This window comes from Schistocerca gregaria, chromosome 4 (genome assembly GCF_023897955.1).
Source record: "Schistocerca gregaria isolate iqSchGreg1 chromosome 4, iqSchGreg1.2, whole genome shotgun sequence".
NCBI classification, from domain to species: Eukaryota; Metazoa; Arthropoda; class Insecta; order Orthoptera; family Acrididae; genus Schistocerca; species Schistocerca gregaria.
In genome coordinates, this window is record NC_064923.1 from 772583562 (window position 1) to 772604394 (window position 20833).

Sequence of the window (20833 nt, forward strand, 5' to 3'; positions counted from 1 at the left end):
ATATGGATATCTGGAATGGGATCACTGTGGCAAGATCTGTGGGTGAAAGTATCTGACAGCTGATGGAGTCCATCTGCCAGGTAATCCTTGCAGTTCAAAACAACAGTGGTGGAGCCTTTGTGTGCAGGTAGGATTGTAAAGCTGGGATCAGTTATTAGATGGCGGACTGCTGTTATTTCTGCAGATGTAAGGTTAGTTTCCAAATTGAGGGATTTTGGGAATGTTAGTGAGGCAGTGTTTGAGGTTAAGAAATTCTGGAAAGTTAACAGACAGTGATTTGGGGTCAGTGAGGGTGGATCACAGTTGGATGGAGGAATGAACTCATTTAGGCAGGGTTCAATATTGGTCTTTGGTTGAGTCTGATTGTTAGGGTTTCCACTGCAGGGACTGGGAGAAGGAGAGAAAATCTTTAACAAGTGTTACATGATTGACTTTGGGAGAGGGGCAAAAGGCAATGCCTTTTGAAAGGATTGATATTTTTGTGTGGCAAAGACTGCTGGAGGAATTGTTCATGACTATCTTACAGGTATTTAGGTTCTGGATAATGTGTGGTGGTAGGAGGGAGTTTTGGAGGGTGGGGTAAGTGTAGTATGTGTGAGAGACCTACTACACTTGAAAAGACATGAGGAAGGTTCGGAGGTTGTTGTAGAGGTGGTGGACAGTGGTACCGTAGGTTGGAAGTGAGCAGGATGGAGAGCTTTTTGAGGTAGTGTTGTGCATGTTGCTGAAGTTCCTGCAGGACAAGAGTTTCAATGTTTGTTATGGGTTCCAAGATACTGCAAGGAGGTTTGGGCTGGGTTGATATGGTTTTGCGGGGCTATATTGGTGAGGGCTAAAGACTGGTGGAATTTGAACAGGTGGATGTCATGATGGAAGGAGGAGTGGCAGCAAGAGAAATGGGTAAACTGATGGAAAGGTCACTGGGGGGAGGGGGGGGGGGCTTCCATTAGCCAAGCAACAATGCAGGAACAGTATGTGGGACTTGAATCTCACTAAGGATAAGGAAACTTTTCTGTATTAACACAGATGAAACAAGCAAGGATCCATGGTGGTGGAAATAATCTGAAAATTCATATAAATAACATAGAATTATGTCCAGTAATTTTCATAAAAATACACCAAAATACTTGTGAAACTTCACCAAAAGGAGGCAAAAGGGGAAATCAAGATGTCAGGTCTATCAAATTCTTGTCGGGTTTCCAGCCGGATCAAACTGTCTTCTGAGCACAATATTTCAGTGGTCCACCTGGCTGCCATCATCAGGTGAGAAACGCTACACTGCTCTCGCCAATAACTGATTCCCATCACAAATGACTGCGTCTTTATATACTTCAAAAGTACAACAGCTCTTGTGCTAGATACAGAGTGCATGTGCTCAATCATTCCTGCTGCCCCCTGGTGTGAAACAGAGTTGCAGCTCCTCCAGCAGGGAATACTGTCAAAAATGATATATCATTACAAATGACTATTCATAGCCAGCCGATTCAGATGCCATTGTTTCCTCATGCCTGATAAAACAGGATTCCATGTTTTACTTAGTGGGTATCAAATTATCAAGATTAATGATATTATCTGGTTTTGACAGATTTTTTTAAAACGCAATCCCAGTACCATGAAGCATTTCCAACTACTTGCATCTCATTATATAGCATCCTGTGTCCCTCTGTAAGGCAAAGCTCAGCCACTGCAGATTCATCTAGTCTCAATAATCACATATGAAAATGATGTTCAATACATCTGTCATTGATCATATGACTAGTTTGACCAATGTAAATTTTCCTGCACTCAGATGGTATTTTTAATGCCAGACTTTCCAAACCTAAATAATCTTTGACAGAGCCAAGAATTGCTTGAATCTTAGCTCGCACTATGCCTTCATTCTAAGATGCATAAGTCTAGATATCCCATAGAGCCTATGTTGAAGTATATTGGTGGCCATAGATACAGAATGGGTAAGAAACTTAATACTCTGGTAAAGAAATACAACACTTTTGATAGAGACTGTACAGTTAAAAGTGCCATTGATATTGCTCTCCAAATTAAAAACAAACCCATGCCTTTAGAAGGAAAAATCATCTAATTCTTTATAGTAAATCCTTTCACTAATGTGCCAAAAATAGAAAACAAACAACAGAAAATCAAGGATGGAATGTAACAATATTGCTTCTCGCCATATAGCAGACATGTTGAGTCACAGACAGGCACAATAAAAAGACTGTCACAAATAAAGCTTTCAGCCAGCAAGGCCTCCATCAAAAATAGTTGACACACACACACACACACACACACACACACACACACACACACACACACACACACACACGCTAACACACACTGAGACTTAACAGTCCATTTAAACCCATTTAAAACACATATTTTTTGAGCCAATTACAAATAAACAGGAATCACTGATGTAAACAAAAGGTAGTGGTGTAGGTAAACCTATACATATAAAATTCTTACAATGAAGCTGTTGTATAAATTATAATTGTATTGAAATATGTAAGTCCTGTGATTCGTAGGAATATTTAAGATTAACGTAAATTGGTGAAATCTGGAACAAATGATTGAGTACATTGGTCAAAGTCATTTCTTTGAAACTGAGATGGATTTGTGTTGAAACAGTATCTAAATTAAAGTCGGTGTTTTCTAAATGGAAAACCAAATGAGAGAATAAAAATAGATTAGAAAATTAAAATGTAATTAGCAAAAATGTTACAAGTGGTGTGTAAACATATGCAGTTCTTTAAATGTTTCTTCAATAATAAATAAAAGACCTAGTTTGCCACATTCAATGGGAGACTTGGAAACATGGATTTGAATGACTCCTTACCCTCTCCCTTAAAACCCACATCCTTTCGTCTTTCCCTCTCCTTCCTGAAGAAGCAACCATCGGTTGCAAAAGCTAGTAATTCTGTGTGTGTGTTTGTGTGTTTTGTTCATGTGCCTGTCTGCCAGCGCTTTCCCGCTTGGTAAGTCTTGGAATCTTTGTTTTTAATATATGAACATTGATATATACGTATTTGCTCTATAAGATCTTGTGCAACTGTTAAAATATGTCATCTATTTCAAGGCAACAGTTTTAATTGTAATTTTATTAAAAATCCCTTTATAACAATACCGAGGATTGTTTGGATTTATATATAAAGGAGCAGCCATTTTGGTATTGGACAGGAGTGTCTTTTGAGATGTTGTGTAAGAAGCACGTAATTGCTTAAGTAAGATGTACATCAGTGTTGTAAGCATGTCAGTATTTTTGAGTTTTGTCAAAGTAACATAATAATTATTACATGATATAGAATAAAGGTTCTGAAGCATTAGGTTCGTATTGGTCATTCTTGGTGTAAAAACCAAGTTCCAGTGCACATGAAGGAACACAGTGCTTGTGGCAGCAGCACATAAAAAGCAGTTGGATGAGTTCACCCTACATAATAATTAAAAATTTTAATAATAATTTCACAACACACACTCATGCAAACACAACTCACAAATACAACTGCAGTCTCAGGCAACTTTCCTTTTGATAATATTGTAAAAATAGAAAACATTGTCATTATCAAAAAGAACCTACCAAAAATAAGAAAATGAAACTGAAGCATCCAAAACTGATAAAATTATTGTGTTACTATAACTTATCTTCTTTTTCAATTATTTTAAGTACCACGATGAAAATATATGTTCATAACCAGATGATGTTGCCATGGGAAGTTGTGTTGTTAACATGCTGGTTAGGTATTTTTGTAAGCCATATACAGAAGCAATTCTTTCCAAAATGTTCTAATATAACTAGCAAGATTTCATTTTTACAATAGATATGTAGACAGTACTCTTATTCTCAGTAATCGCTCAACTGCTGAAATCAAAAGTAGGTTTTCACAGTCTATATCCAAATTTTGTTTTTACTAATGGAAGTAGAAAAACAATGGCCCATTAATTTTTTTATTTGATTATAGAGAATGACAATGACCCTCATAAACAAATTTGGAATATTTGGGAAACCAACCTGTGCTGTCAACATAATCCACAACACTACATGCCACCCGTAAATACATAAGAAATCCTTTTTCCAGTCAATGACAAACAGAAGCATAAACCTCTATTTACAACAGAAAGAATTTTCCAAAGAGTTATGTATATTAAAATCAGGGTGGCATGCAGCTAACTGAATTTTTTCAACTAGTCACATATTATATACAGATGCAGGGGAAAAATAAGTAAAAGTATCTATAAATATAACAAAATATGCCATTTATTGGCCACTGATTACAAGATTATTATCTGAAAAAAGGGAGATTATCTTCATTCACATCAGTGCATTGTTTCAACATCTGATGAAGTTCATGGATATGTGTTCCATATATGCAACTAAAGGAGAGTGTGTAACTTCCATAAGTGTCCTACACATATAAATAATACAAAAGAGTAATAGAAAAGTGATAGTAACAGCAAAGAAGTCTCATGATGATAAAATTATAGACAAAGCAGAAAACAAGGTAAAAGCAGCATGGAATGTCACCGAACAGGAGACAAATAGGAAAAAAGCTAAACAGAAAAACATTCTCTTATGGTACAGTGGTATTATAATACAAGACCCTAAAAAAGTAGAAAACTTTGCCAATCAATATCTCAGCAATATAGCCACCTAACTAAAACAAAAATTTGACAGAAAACAGCATGTACTATCGCTAAATTATGCTCCAAACACAATGATGCTGCAACCTACCACCACAGAAGAAATAACCAGCACTGTTTGGAACCTCAAAAATAAAACTGCAACAGGTATAGATGAAGTGCCTATGTGCCTGCTTAAGGACAGTATAGAAAGTCTCAAAGAGCCTTTAGCATACATCATAAATGAATCATTCATCACAGGTAACTTCCCAGAGGCTCTAAAATATGCAAAGGTTTTGCTCATACTTAAGAAAGGCGACCCAGAAAATATAGAAAACTACAGATCTATATCTTTTCAAAAGTAATAGAAACCATAATTAAAAACAGACAAATGGGATATCTAACAAATTAAAATCTACTGTGCAAAGAGCAGTTTGGTTTCATGCCTAACACAGACAGCTATAGCTCAATTTACAAACATTGTTCTTGAAGAACTAGATAAAGGGAACCAGGTAACAGGCATCTTCCTAGACTTCACCAAAGCTTTTGATACAGTTGACCACACAATCCTGCTAAACAAACTGAATCCACTCGGCATAAGAGGAGTAGCAAACAAATGGTTTCACTTATACCTGAAAAACAGGGTGCAATGGGCAAAAATCTCTCAAACTAACAACAATCACACCATAAAATACCTCTCCAATCCAGAGTATATTAACATTGGAGTCCCTCAAGGAAATGTGCTTAGTGTGATACTCTTTCTGGTATATATCAATGATATACCAAAGAATATTAAATTTAGTGAAATGGTACTGTTTGCCGTAGACAGTAACCTCCTCCTCACTGATGCCTCACAAAACATACTAAACAATAAAGCTGAAGAAACACTTAAGCAAGTGTGCAACTGGATGGATAAAAAACAACTTACTTCAAATGTAAACAAAATAAATAGTGTCAGCTTCCACACCAATAAAAAAGCCAATGGTAGCTCTATAAAAGTGAAAGATAAAAACATAGAATGTGTCTCAAAAACAAAATTTCTGGGGATGCATATTGATGCTAAACTAAAATGGACTGAACTATTAATGCCCTTGGAAAGCAAATAGCATCAGGATGCCACGCCATTAGAATAATAAAATCAGTATGTAGTAACACATCCACCAGAGCAACTTACTTTGCACATGTACACTCAATCATTTGTTATGGAATAATATTTCGGGGAACAAATACTAACAATATGCAAACAATCTTCAAACTACAAGGAAGAGCCATCCGAACTATGACAAATAGTAACAAGGGAATGCACTGCACTGAGTTGTTTAAATCTATGGGAATCTTGACTATTCCCTGTGATTACATTTTTCAAACAGTGATTCGCATAAAGAAAAACATAATCAGTACCCAACCAACAGTTCCCTATGCGAATATGAAACCAGATCAAGTCACCACCTACATCTGAGCAGAAAACACAAAACAAAAACGCAGAATGGTGTACTATACAATGGACTTAAACTATTCAACAAACTTCCACATAATATAAAAGACAGAAGTGAAATACGTGCCTTCAGACATAGCCTAAAAAGTTATTTGTTAGTAAAGTGTTTTTCTTCTGTCAAAGATTACCTGGAAAGTAGATAAAATTTTGTCAATTATGTGACTGATTAAGTACTGTAACTAGGGGCTTTCTTTGGTATGTTCAATACCAGAGTGGCACATGATGTATGAAACACAGTAAAACAAATAATTGTAGTTTATATTTAGGAAATGCAATTGTAATTTTGTATATCCATGTGTCTGTATATATGTATTTGTTGACAACACCTATACAATCTATATTGTCTAGGGATGGATAGAAAAAATAAATAAATAAATAAATAAAAATGTGTGTAATGATTCTTATTCATGCCATCTATGTGTGGCAAAGATATCATAAGAACGTATGATTATCTGAGTAAGCTAACAGAAAACTGAATGCTAAAATAGCAATTATTATATGTATATCATTCAATTTTTCTCTGTTTTTGATGTCTGTCCCATATGTAACGGCACTCTCCTTGAATGGTGTTAATTAAAAGTTATAATACGCAGAAGTTGCTAGTTTTCATTTTCCTACTAGCTATGTACTAATCTCAACCTCCTGATGTGATAAGGACTTGGATTTTTAAATGACCTCTTTGGAGAATAGCCACCACAGCCATCTCGGCATTGTTGTACATCATTGGGAAGACAAGGTAAATGTTAAGTGGTACACTGAAACTCAAAGGAATTAAAACTGAATACCAGTAAATGCTAAAGAACTGCCATAACATTCTCAACATGCACACAGCCATACCTATGAGCATTTCTGGGTGTACAGTTTCTGGTTCAGGTAAACGAAAATTACTTCAGCTGTGAACAGTTCACATTATCTTTCTCCCCAACCACTATATCTGGCAACCTATTCTAGGATATTGCCATTGGCAGAGAGTTAGCACATTTGTAATAATTTAAAATAGTTATATAATTTTCTAAACTTTCTATTATACTAATTTTTGTCTTTCTATTACATGAATGGGATACTGCATTATTGCAACAAGGATGGAAATAACATGATGTGCAAAAGATTACACATAATCAGATGGAGAATTCATTCCTGAAGGAGCAAAAAAGCCAACAAAAAGGTAGTTAAATTCACAATCCATTCTGTGCTCAACTGAGCATAGTAGCATCTCTGTCAATACCAGTTGTAGTATATTTCCTAATCCAATTCCCAAAATGAAGCATTCTCATACAGTACATAGACATTTTGACAGAAAATTAATTTCAGGGACAGAAATGTATGCATCCAATGTATGTTGAAATACATTAGTTTCAATTTCATTTGTTTGCCATGTTTTTTTGATAATTTTACAAAATGACAAAATACATTAATACTGAGTAAGTCTCATAGTGGTGTCCTCACTACTGCCAAGAGAATATATCACTTTCAAAAGTATTCATGTATTTTGTCATTTTGTAAAATTATCAAAGAATCAGTGCACAAGATTCGCACAAGTTTGCCAGTCCATTGCTCGATAGTTGGGACCAAGATGTTGCTGACAAGAACATGCCAAACAAATGAAATCGAAACTGAAACTGTTGGTCAAAGTGACAATAACCAGCTACATTTGTCAATTAACAATGAAACAGATGATGGTACCATTATCATTCAAAATGATATGTTGATGACAGTAGATGGGACAGGGTCAAGATTTTCTCCAGGGAGTACTTTTTCCCCTGGTGAAAATGTAACACGTGACAGTATGGACTTGTGGCATTGATAGGTCACATCGACTACACAAATAACAATCTTTAGAGCAATAACTGCTCTGATGAGCCACCATGTTTAATTCAGTCTACCTTTGTACTTCAGGCAGTGTTCATGTGTATCAGTCTTTACGCTAAAATATTTGTGTATATAGAAAACTTGGGAAATATTTATAACATATATTACGATCCATATCCAGAATCCCATATTGGGATCCTACGTCTTCTGCGACTTCTGTGCCGACCATATTCAATCAACAGGATTCATGTCCAATGCCATGGCTACATCACCGAACATTCTTTACGAAGATTTGGAGGCGCAGCTCTTATGACCAGGCCAACACGATCCTCCATCGATGGTTATTTTGCAGCTAAGGGACAATGATCTATGATCTTTGTCAAGGATAACCTCTACTTTAGCAGCTCCACAACAAATCAGTGTTGTGCAGTTACCTCAAACAATGGACCCAGGTTTTGTTCCACCAGATTATGCATAACAACAAGTGAAAAGTGAAGAGGATGATCTACTAAATAGTGTGACGATCACTCACTTGTATGAAGTTCAAAGGGGCCAAAATGCCGGCTGTTTCTCAGTGCAACACTGGACGTGCCATGCCTCCCTCTACACAGCACCTGAGATGCACCGACTCTGCTCAACCACTACTGACAGCAACGTCACGGCTGCCTCCTGCTGGCTCACTGACCTCTACCCAGTCAAAACAAACAGGTGCGCGGCATAGGATTCCGCCACGGCTACTGCACCCGCATCTCGTCAACAAATCGCCGACACTCCGCACACTTACCGCCCAGCCATTCACTACTCGATCACACCCGCAACTTGTTCACCCACCACAGAAGACAATTTCAGCCGTATCAATGCTTCATTCAGCAGTGAACGTGTTCTCACTCCACCGCCACCAAGTACTGAGTTTCACATTCGCAATCACTCACACGATCTCTTCTACTCAAACTGTTACGTCAATACTGTGCCACTGACCTTGTCTTGTACGCCAGGTTACCCTTTGATAGAGACATATTCTGGTTTGAACACCATCTTACTCAGTGAAACACAGCAGGCTGATTCACGACATACATTTTTGCCTGAACAACTGCAATAGCTATGTGAGCAAATTGCGACATAAAACTTGTTGGTACAAGATCAGTTACACATGCTGCAACTGACATCAACCGAGCACGACATGCAACGAGATGCTCCTGTCATTGCTCCACCTCCAACTGCTGACAATCCTTTGCCGTTACTACCAGCTACAACTAATACCCTGACAATCACGCTACATGGATCTATGTCCCAGATGCCACAACTGTCATCATCACGCCACCTCAAATGGAAATTCTACATTACTGATGTGATACAAGCAACTTATTTACGCCACTGCCACCTTTCCTCAGTAGTTCCAGGCACTTCGTTTCTGCACCATGGTATAACCAGCCCCATTCCAGTGCCACTTGCTAAACACCCTCTTCACTACCTCTGCAATGTACAGCCAACACATCTGCTGTTTGTGCTTTGATGAGTGAGCATCTTTCTGCTCCATCACACGACCGTGCAGCAGTTTTTCTTGAGCAACTTGCTGCCTTACGACTCAAACGCGGCGCCAACAGCGACAGCACACACGCAGCTCCAGTTCCATTGAACTGTGTCGCCTCTCCGCCACGGGCCAGTAGTTCATCCGCCGATTCGACTTCTTCACGTTCACATTATGTCTCATCGCCTTCCTGCTCCGACCACTGTTTCGCTGACCACATCTGCCTTCCACCACCTCTCGCCGTCGCCATGCCTCGTGCACAGGGCTGATGGCCACGCTCGCCAACCTTCGATCACAGCTGTTTCTCTCATCAAAACACTGACACTGTCAACTCTGCTTGGAACATCCTGCCATCTACCGCTGTAACACACTCACTGTTTACGGACTCTGAGGTGATGCTTCCATCTACACTGAAGTCATTCGCCGCCAAGGTCAGTCGTGTGCAGCTTGCTGTTTTTTCCCCTGCTGCAACATCGAGCGCCCCTATAACTCCCTCATTACCGCGAGTGTTGCTCGTCTGGCATCTCTTACACAACTTGTTAAGCCACAGTGTTCTTGCTACTTTATGTCATATGGCCAATAACAAACTGTTACCGGACATGTTGCACTTACCGTGGCACTTGCTGGCAAGTACTTTGGCAATACATTGCATCACATCTTCAACACACTCCGGGCCTTTGATCGAATCAAAACCCCACTGCGCCCCACAGCCTCAGCACGACGATGTTTCTCCCCACCGGTATGCCACCGCCTTCTGCTGTGGTAGCTGCAGCATGGCATAGTCAACCTGTGGATGCCTTCTGTGCCTCCTTACCTCCGCTGGTCGTGCCTACCGAGACATCGAGGAACGGTCCGATCGTGCCTCGCACTAGCGCCTGCTACGACACGATCGGTCACACGCAGCTGTGCCTTTAGCCGGCCTGGTGCACACACACCTCTCATCATCCTTACCGTGCTCTGCACTACTGGCAGGGGCTCTGTGGTGGTTATCGACTGCAAGAGTCAACCGCCTCATCTTTGAGAATGAACTTCTTTGAAAACTGTTGATCTCAGTGTGTTCAGGACTGTGTATTCGAGAGGATGTGTTTGTACCGACATGATAAAAATAAAGTAAATTCATTATAAATGAGCGAATACTTAATGTTGGGTTCAATATTACTGTACGTAACATGCCAATCCCCACGAATTATATACCCTCTAGTATTGCAGGTAATACTAATTTCTGTTTGCTGATGACACTAGCTTGGTAGTAAATCATGTTGTGTGCAACATTGGCTCTGTTTCAAGTAGTGCAGTTCATGACCTAAGTTCATGGCTTGTACAAAATAAATTAATGCTAAATCACAGTAAGATTCAGTTTTTATAGTTTCTAACACACAATTCAACAAAATATGATGTTTTAATTTCACAGACTGGGGATATGATTAGTGAAACAGAACAGTTCAAATTTCTAGGTGTTCAGATAGATAGTAAACTGTCATGGAAAGCCCACATTCAGGATCTTGTTAAAAGACTTAATTCTGCCATTTTTACTATTCGAACAGTATATCAAGTAAGTGATCATTTGACATGAAAATTAGCCTGCTTTGTTTATTTTCATTCACTTCTTTGTATGGTATTATATTTTTGGGTACTCTTACCATTCTAAACACATGTTTTTGGCACATCAGGCCATTAAAGTGGTGTAAGTTCACAAACCTCATGTCAATCCCTGTTCACTAGTCTGGGTATTTTACCACTGCTCTCACCATATGTATATTCTTTACTGTTATTTCTTGTTAACAATATCAGCTTATTTCCAAGAATCAGCAGCTTGCACTCAGGAGAAATCGAATCTGCATTTGGATCACACTTATTTAACTCTTGTGGAGAAAGGTGTGCAGTATACTGGTGCATCCATTTTCAATAACGTCCACAAGAATTCAAAATTATTAGCAGTAAACCACACATTTTCCAATTGAAACTGAAGTGTTTTTTCATGGGTCATTCCTTCTATTCTGTCGGGAAGTTCCTTGAAAAATTAAGCTGATTCTTATGTTATATTGTTGATTGTGTTTACTTAAACTTATGGCTTTATTTTTTGGGCTCATAAACATTTTATTTTGTCTGTTATCACTTTTATGACGCAATTTCATGTACTGACACATTCAATGACTTTGGAGATTTGCTCATCAATTTGGTCCTACAGAACTAGACGTGCAAATAAATAAATAAATAATCAGCTTCCACATTCCTGAGTCACAGATATATTGGATGTTCATCCTGTACTGACAGATGATATCTACCTGCTGATATCTGGGTGGGGAAGGTTCAACGGCAGCATTGCCAGTAGCAGCCATGAGGAGATGATGATCCATAAAAATTGTTATGTTCCTTCCTTTGATGTCTGCACAGAAATATTTAATAGCCTTGTACACTGCAAGAAGTTCTCTGGCGGAAGCTGACCATTTACATTGAGCTACAGACAGGTCACCAATATGCTGAAGAGCCACACCTATCGCAAAATCACTTGCGTCTGTTGTTATAGAGATGCAAGCATCCAGCAAGAGGTGGGAAAGAGTGGTGGCAAGTTCTAGTGCTGTTTTGAGATCCTCAAAAGCTTCCCCTTTCTTATTACACTTTCTTCGGGTGTCTGCCAGTTCAATCCTTTTGGCACCTTCATGATTATCTCTCATGAGTCAAATAAGTCTAAGAGTCTGTGTATGTAGTTTAATTGGCTTACATGACGTCTCAAGTGTTCCTCACGACAGTTCCATTTTTGCAGCAATAAAAGTAATACAAAACAATGCCTAATCCAGTTCCAATACTTGCTGCTGTTGGTTGACTTGGTGTTATAATTAACCAGGAAATCTAGCCCAAGAATGATGTCATAGCTTATGTCCACACTAGGGAGAAATTGCACACACATCTGGAAGTTCTTCCTCCCCACTCAGAAATTCAACAATGCCAAAAGATGGTGGGTTCAAATTTATGGCTCCAAATATACTCTGACTCACCATGTATACCTGTGGTGGTGGTGGTTAGTGTTTAACGTCCCGTCGACAACGAGGTCATTAGAGACGGAGCGCAAGCTCGGGTTAGGGAAGGATTGGGAAGGAAATCGGCCGTGCCCTTTCAAAGGGACCATCCCGGCATTTGCCTGAAACGATTTAGGGAAATCACGGAAAACCTAAATCAGGATGGCCGGAGACGGGATTGAACCGTCGTCCTCCCGAATGCGAGTCCAGTGTGCTAACCACTGCGCCACCTCGCTCGCATGTATACCTGTGATCCTGTATCCAACTATACTTACATAATCTACCTTTTACATAGATGGTTAGATAAATTTGTACCACTGATTTCACACAGGTGTGTCCCACAGTCACACTTACTGGGGGCATTGTCCAGTGGTCACACAGCCCCCATATGATAGGGCTGTGAGGGCTATCCTGATCCACTTCCCATGTGCCTGCAGGCATTTTCAAATGGTGTGCCACACACATTTGCACCTCTGACACTGTGGCTACCTACAATACTGCTGAATGTAGCACAGAGAACCACATATATAGCATGTGGCCACCATATTACAAATTACTTGCTTCTCTCTCAGCCTCGTCAATGAGTCAATTTCAGCCAAAGCTGCCGTAATTGCTAATGCTTCATCTAAGGTATTTACTAATTTTATGTATGTTTTTCAGGACATTATAGTCTTTCAGTAAACTCAAGAGTGAGCGAGCGGGTACCCACTCTGTCAACCCAGCTACGTCACAAGGCGCTTCTACAGGCTGTTTCACAACGTAGTACCGGCCCTGCCACAGCATGCACTTTAAATCTGTGGTGATGCCATGTACAGATAACGTTGCAGTTGCATTTATTTTTAGACAAACGCATTAAGACCATAAGGAATCCAAAAAACGATAGCTTCTTTTGAAACACAAAATTATAGAGTAAATAATATTAACATAAGAACGGAAGTCAAAATGCTACTACAGATATAGGACCGAATGGCTGTTCATGTAAATGTATGTTCCTCTATTGCTATTCGTAAAATGAATCCCATATAATGCAATCAATATGTAGAATTTAAGGCTTGTTCCTACTTTGTGTTTCTACTAAAAGGTAGAAGTTTTCTTTGAAAGACTTCATTGAAACTGAGCAAGGTGGCGCAGTGGCTAGCACACAGGACTCACATTCAGGAGGATAACAGTTCAATCCCGCATCCTGCCATCCTGATTTAGGTTTTTCGTGATTTCCCTAAATCGCTCCAGGTAAATGCCAGGATGGTTCCTGTGAAAAGGCACGGCCGACTTCCTTCCTCGTCCTTCCCTAATCCGATGAGACTGATGACCTTGCTGTCTGGTCTCCTCCCTCAAACAACCTAGCCCCAACCCAACTGCATTGAAACTTAACAATTCTTGCAACACGAAGAGTGTTTAAAAAGTAAGCAGAAATTTATAATTTTGTGTGTTGTATTAGTCCGATTTGCACTACTTCTTTATCACTGTCTTCGTAAACATGTCTCAAAAGTACATGTACAATGTTACGCGTATTGTTGTCAGCTGTCAAAAAGGTTACATGTGTTGTGATAGCATCAACGAGTATTTCTTTTGTATAAAAATAGATTAGGGAATCTGCTTTAAATTTTCTTATAAGAATGGAATGAAGTGTATGAAATTTTTAAAAATGTCAAATATTGCTTTTGGTGAACCTGTTATGAGTAAACCAAGGGCATACAAGTCTTACAAACATTTCAAAGCAGGCCTTAAAGGACAGCAGTTTTACAAGCATGGATGAGATTAAAAATGCACAGTTAAAGAGACCTATAAACTATCCCAGAGAAACAGTTCATAAAGTGTTTCAGGAATTGGAAAAAGCACTGGCATAAGTGTAGAGTATGTAATGAGAAATATTTTGAAGAGGGTAATGTTCTTGCCAAAAAATAATATTTAATATGTGAATGCTCCTCATAGGTCAAGCTTTTTGTTTAGAAGTGTACATGTTTCGAAGAAAATTTCAGCAGTGTTTGGAATAGCTATTGGACACATGTTTTAAGCAATTTGTCTTAGAATCAGGTGAATATTGACTGAAATAGAGATTTAGTGCTCCATAAGAATCAGAGGTTTTACATGATTTTGAAACTGTCTATAATGATGTGTTTTCTCCCAAAATTATTAGTTTTCCTTCGTGGTGATTCCAGTAAACCATGTGGCTTATTTTCAGGTGGCTTCCTTATGCATCCTATCGCGTGAGGCTGACATTAGCATAAATTGCGCCCTTGGTTTGGTACTGGTAATATTATTATAGTTATAGTTCTTTTTGGGTCACCTCTTTAATACACACTGTAATAACATTAGAGATGGCTTAAAGCTCGTTACTCTGCAAATACCTCCTCTTCTTCGTATTATACACATTTTCTTGCAATGCTAGACAATTATCCATCACCTCCGGATATCGAAGCATATCAGTAGGTATACAAATTTAACTGACTGACACTGGCAAATAAGATCCCACGAACAGAAATGACATATATCACCACACTCCGATCTACACCGCTAGATAGGTAACGGGCAACAGATTTTGGGTGCCCCTGTAGGCCAGTCGCAGTGTTCTTCTGGGAAAGGCCACTTCCCCCACCAAAAGTGCTGCTCACTCTTCAGTTTACATACAGACTATACAGCCAGTAGACCCTGCAAAAATGCATCAAGCACTCACAATTTTGCTTCCTGCAAAATGGCTTTATTCACATCATCATGGATAGTAGTAGTAGTAGTATTAGTAGCAGTAGCTTTATTCATCCATTGATCACTTTTTACAAGGATATAGGACATGTCAAAGTATTTGCAAGACTAGACCAATTTAAAATAAGCTAATTTGTGTACACATATATGTACAGACTTCTAGCTAGACATAATCATTAGATTTACTCCTGGTAACAATACTTTTTTTACAAATAAGTTATTAAATAATGTAATGCCACACCACTCAGTCATATCACACTATCAGTCACTGCCCACACTATACACACATTGTTTCAAAACACTTCAGTCACTGCACACACACACACACACACACACACACACACACACACACACACACACACTGGTGATCTCTGGGCCATTTTATATACCACAACTTCCCATTTGCTATTGTGGAAAACTGAGTCACCATTCCTCCATAATGAGTGAGATGCTGAGCTCAGAAAGAGGAAAAGGTGTTAGTATTGTGCTATGCATAGCTTGGGGGTAAGTATTTCTAGAAATTATTATTATTATTTATTTGTACAACATTTTTTATCGAACTCCTACTTTGTATTAGCTAAGTAATCCTTCAGTGTGTAACATGTAAAATGTATTGCATAAACGTACTTTTTAGCTGCCTTTTTAAATAAGTTTATTTTTGCAATTTCTTTAATCTCTTTTGGTAATTTATTGTACAGTTTTATTCCTTGGTAGAATATGCTGTTTTGAGTTTTATGTTTACGTTTTCTTGGTAAATGTAAGTTGAGACTATCTCTTGTTGCACGGTCATGGACAGAGCTGTTTGTGCAGTAGTTAAAAATGTTATTTTTGATGTGTATAACTGACTGGTAAATGAATTCACATGGAGCAGTTAAATCCCCAGTGTTTCGAACAGATCTTTACAATGAGCTCGACTAGTATTTTTGGATATTATTCTTATGGCTGTTTTCTGGAGTTTGAAAACTGTGTTCATATTTTGTGCATTTGTTCCCCAAAAAAGAATGCCATAGCTAAGAATTGAGTGTATGTATGAATAATATGTAACTAAAAGACACTGCATGTTACACACTGATGATAGGAATCTAAGTGCAAGTACCTATCTGTGCTCACACCACATCAGCTGAGAGTCAATATTCATTCTTAGGAATTCTGCATTTGTTACACAGTCTATAGAAGTGCCGTCTACATTTAATGTAACATTGTCATTTTTCCTCTTCATCCTGAAATTCATGGCATTAGTTTTCTTTATGTTCAATGTCACTTTATTGCTTATTGACCATCATAACCTTCTTTGAGAGTTTCATTTGCTTCTTGGCAAGAAGTTCTCTTGTTTTCTCAGTGGCTATAACATTGCTGTCATCAGCAAAGAGAATTTTTTCACCACGAGTAACACTAGTGGGAAAGTCATTGATGTATATCAGGAATAGTATTGGTCCTAATAGGTTACCTTGCAGAACCCCTATATTAACATATTTTGGTTCTGATAAGTGTTTTACTAAATGTTTAGATCTATTTGAAGTATGTGTTATCTCTACTCTTTGCACCCTATCTGCAAGGTATGATCGAAACCAGTCATTAGTTACACCTATTATTCCTAATGCTTCTAATTTCTTTGATAGAATCTTGTGGTCAACTGTATCAAACACCTTAGGAAGATCCAAAAATATGCCTGTGACACACTCATCTTTATCAAGAGCGTCAAGGAAAACCTTTGCGAATTCTACTATGGCTATTTTTGCCACTTTGGAAATCAAATTGTGATTCGCTAAGAAGATTGTATTTATTCAGGTAATTCAATTAATCTGTCTTTCATAATTGCTTCTATTATTTTTGAGAATGCTGACAGCAGGGAAATGGGCAGGTAATTTTCTGTCTTCTGCATTACCTTTCTTAAGATAAGGTACATCTCTTGCCTGTTTTAACTGCTGTGGAAATGTCCCTGATGTGAAGGATTCATTTATTATATTTCTTAAGGGGCCTTGCATAATCCCTATGCATTGTTTCAGTACACACAATGGTACTTCATCAAAGCCTACTGACTTTTTATTTTTTAGTTTTTGAGCAGTTTTATTGACTTCATTCTCTGTGATTGGAAGTAGCATCATTTGTGCAACATTATTTACAGGTGTTATATTTGTTTTGGGGAATTTTTGCTGTAACTCCTCTGAAATACTTAAAAGATGCTCATTTACATAGTTTTCTAAGTGTTGTGGATCATTTATGACCTTATTCCCGTCACTTAGCAGTATGTCATTCTGCGATTGTTTGCCTTTCCCTGTTTCCTTTTTTCTAACATCCCAGACTGCTTTGCTTTTATTCTCTGCATTATAAGTTGTTTTGTCATTAAATGACATTTTTGCATCAATCAGTGCTTTCCTATAGATCTTTTTGTATCTGTGATAGAAATTTAAGAATTTTGGATCATTTTGAATCTTTTTCATGAAACTGATGTGTTTAAGTGTCTGAGAGGACTTAATACCTGCTGTTATCCATCTGCTTTTGTGAGATGTTGATACAGACGTGCATATCTTTGGAAATGACTTTTCAAAGTCCAATTTAAACAATGTGAAGAATTTCATCTCCACATTGGTTTTCTTATACACTTCAATCACAGCTTTGTTTTTCTAATTCTTTTGAAAAATCTTTTATTTTTATTTATGATGGATGTTGTTTGTAGGCTTGTAATATTGGGAATGATACGATGCCTGATTTTACTGTTGTTATTTGACAGAGATGGTCTGATAGTCCAAGATAATTTACAGCTGCATCAAATTTTTCCCTGTCCGTATTTGTGGCCACATGGTCAATTACTGATGGAGTCATTGTAGTAACCCTTGTTGCACTACTGACCAATAGGGACATGCCAAAACTTTGAAGGATGTTTATGAAGGTGCTGATGGATTCATTTATGATATTAGTGTTGATTTTAATGTCCCCACACAGAATTATGTTGTCCTTTGTACTTGAGTTTTTATCTAGAACTTCTGTTAATTTATTGAAAAAAGTGTCCACACTACCACTGGAAGATCTATACAAACACAAAATGATTAGTTTCTTGGTGATATCAAGTCCTCTTAATTCAGTAGCTGGTGTAACAAAGTGTTCGTCTTCACTTAGTGTACTGAGGTCATGTCTTGATTTGAACTGTGTTCCTTTACTGATATAAATGCATGATCCTCCACCCCTTGAAGTAGTTTTGCAGTAAGAGTTTGTCTTTTCATACAATGATAATACTACATGTTGGATTTCTGTGTCTCTACACCAGTGGTCAGTAATACATACTACTGTGCAGTTCAAAGATTGGAGCTCAAATTCTAATCATTGTATTTTATTTTTTAATGATTGCATGTTTTGATGGAGGATTGTTAAGTCTGTGAAATGCTCCATGTTACTCTTTCCAGTGGTTTGTTTTTCTTTGTGACACCTGGTATGTGTGATATTTGAAGTGTTAAAATCTATCTTGTGCACGATTGTTTCAGTATTTTTTATATGCTGGAGAAACTCTTTAGGCAGGGGAACCTATTGTCTGGATTTATCCTAAAAAAAGATCTACTTTTCCTACCTGTGACAACAGGTATTTGACCATGTGTGGCCTGAGATCAACCCCCTATACTTTCATGAATCAGCTGTACCAATCTTCGCTTCCCAGTCCTGTTTAGGTGTAGGCCATGCCTAGTGAAACCCCATCTGTTGATAGTCCCGACGGGCACCAGAGAAACATGAGCAAAGTTAGCTGTCCTCAGAGCCATCACTAATCCCACACTGATTCACCTCACAACTCCATCAAGGTGTGGTCAATCATGACACCAGAACAGCTCAACAAAGTGTACGTTGGTGCCATGAATCAAGGAAGCTATCCTGTCCAGGTCACCACCTATGTAATATGACCCATCCCTGTCCAAACTGTTTTCCACCCCACCCACTATTACTACATGGTCCTCATTTGTAAAGTCCTAACATAAAGACCCTAGGTCCTCTATCACATGACTTAGCCTTGCATTTGGCTTGAAGATACTGGTGGCCTGGTACGCTGCCACTAAACTTTCCTGTAACTGAGGGCCTACACTTCATCCATGGCTACTACCTAGCAGCAGCATTTTCTTCTTCCTAACACTTTGTACATTCCTAGGCTTCTTGGCCTTGGTTGAAGTGTGCTGCACATTTCCTGCTCCACATTCTACCTGAGGCTCTTCTCCACTTAACTCTAGCAGTGGTAGATATCTTTTTTTGGTGTTGACGATAAAACTGTCAGATCGCATCCTGCTTCTTCCTATCCTTCTACCATCTGCCATTTCCTCACCACCCCCTCCCCCTATCTCCCTTGATCCTTATCAGTTCCTTCATTGCTTCCTCCAACTGTGCCTGAAGGGCACACATTCTCCTTTCCTGTTCCTCAATCAGAATGTTCCTACTGCATACTCTGCAGTTCCAGGAGAGAGCCTCTTCTGTTCTCGCAACATTCTCCCCACTGCATGACCCCTCCCCCCCCCCCCCCCCTCCCCTCTAGTGAAAATATTTCCTACAAGATTGGCAACAAATCCCTCTGCTCCCTACCCTGTAACAGCTCCCACATTTCTCACTCGTGGTCAGTTTCGGAGGAATAATTATGTTTAAAGAATGTTTTAAATTTGTCAGGGAGGTGAGTTAGACTGCGTGTAAACAAAACACGACACAAAGGTCTTATGTGTGGTTGTTGTTGTTTTTGTATTGATTTAGAGATACAATGGCAGAAGACTGAATTTGTAATTACTTTGCCTTTAGAGAATTTACTATCTGATGTGTTTGGTCAGGTTTTTAAATGTTTATATTTCAGAAAATTTAGGACTAGCTCGTGTCTATCTATCTAGTAAAAAATACGAAATGTGTTGGTTAAATATGATTTAAAAACGTTTAATTACACTTTTATTGAGAGAATAGAAACTGATTAAACTAGTAGCTGTCTTTCTTAAACAAATTTTGCACTATAAAGAAAACTTGAATAGAATGTTTTGTGAATTTCGGTTTGTGTCGCAATTATCGGGACTGCAGATAAAGAACAAGTTTTTTCAAGAACAAGTTCAGCTGAGACACTAAGATTCAGTTGTGTGACAAGAACAGACACTACAGCAAGTATACAAAACAAAAAAAAATTAAATTTTACACTATTTCCTCTTAAATAAGTTCTTTTGGCGGACACAGAAAATATCTGTGATCTCACTCGGTGGCTGTCTTCGAAGGAATGTGGAAATATGATAGAAGTTGACTGATCCCTTCTTTCACTCTTTAAACAGTTGGTTTCCCTATGTAAAGCTTTGTTACCCGTTTGAGTCTAAGGCACCACATCCAGCAAATCCTGAATCATCTCCTGAGTTGTTGCTCTTCTATCAGCAGACATTTTGCTTACTACTAACACCACAAGTACACAATATACCAAAATGGAAAAGAAAGGACAGGAATAAAACACAACCAAGAAGGACCAAAAATCATAAAGTTGGCACTTACTTGTAGTCTTGTGCTGACTGGCACTGCTGCTGCAGCTTTTTCATTTCTGTGCTCTGTTGGTCCACCATTTCATCCTCCAACAGTTCTTCTTACACCAAGTTTAATTGGTTGTTCTTAGGGAAGGTATGGGCAAGTGGTTCTCTGCTGGAGGTGCAGATGATGTAGGTATACAACTTATTGCTAAAACCCTCT

General features: G+C 38.4%; 1 protein-coding gene across 1 annotated transcript in view; it reads left to right on the forward strand.

The window, feature by feature from the left end:
- Positions 1-20833, forward strand: part of LOC126267924 (uncharacterized) — a 161412-nt gene that overhangs the window by 38733 nt on the left and 101846 nt on the right. The window lies entirely within an intron of this gene.